General features: G+C 57.2%; 1 non-coding gene across 1 annotated transcript; it reads right to left on the reverse strand.

The window, feature by feature from the left end:
- Positions 1-299: 299 nt before the first annotated feature.
- Positions 300-418, reverse strand: LOC123964555. The gene has a single exon (XR_006823473.1). It is a non-coding gene; the product is annotated as a 5S ribosomal RNA (ribosomal RNA).
- Between the last annotated feature and the right edge of the window lie 411 nt (positions 419-829).

The following is an 829-nucleotide window of genomic DNA, read 5'->3' on the forward strand; positions in this document are numbered from 1 at the left end:
CTGGAAGTCCCTAGCCAGGATCAGACGCTCTCCCGTCCAAGTCCTAAGCAGGCCCTGCCAAGCCTGGCTTCCGAGATCAGGCGAGATCGGGCAGTCCCAGGCCGGAATGGCCGTAAGCTGCCTTTGCACACCCCAGACGGGCCTTCAAAACACGATGTAACATTTACACAGCACTGTGTACAGGATAGGGAGAAAAAGAACAGCAGCAGCAGCGCCCCCTGCTGTTTCCTAAAGAGACGTTCAAAAGATCTCCTTTCACCGAAGCGCCCTCTGCCGTTTTTCGAAGGCGAAGCGAAAAAGGCTTACAGCACCGGGTATTCCCAGGCGGTCACCCGTCCAAGTACTAACCAGGCCCTGCTCTACTTAGCTTCCGAGATCGGACGAGATCGGGCGCTCCACGAGCGGTATGGCCGTAAGCCACTCAGGCACCCCCAAACGGCCCTTCAAAAGATGTTCTACGGCTAATTGCCAAAAAACGTATTCTGCCCATAATGTCCAAGGTGCTCCAGAGTCACTTGGAATCCACAGGCACTGATTCCTGGGTGAACATCCAGGAACCGGGACACCGTTCGCGCTGGCAGTCCACAGACAGGAATAGGCACCCGTTCCCGGGTATGGGTACAGCGACAAGGCCACCTTCAGCCGGAGGTCCTCACTCACAAACAGACGCTCATTCCTGGGTGGACATTCAGGAAAAGGATCCAGTCCGCCTGGAAGTCCCTAGCCAGGATCAGACGCTCTCCCGTCCAAGTCCTAAGCAGGCCCTGCCAAGCCTGGCTTCCGAGATCAGGCGAGATCGGGTAGTCCCAGGCCGGAATGGCCGTAAGCT

The sequence above is a fragment of the Micropterus dolomieu genome, unplaced genomic scaffold, assembly GCF_021292245.1.
Source record: "Micropterus dolomieu isolate WLL.071019.BEF.003 ecotype Adirondacks unplaced genomic scaffold, ASM2129224v1 contig_3210, whole genome shotgun sequence".
Taxonomy (NCBI): domain Eukaryota; kingdom Metazoa; phylum Chordata; class Actinopteri; order Centrarchiformes; family Centrarchidae; genus Micropterus; species Micropterus dolomieu.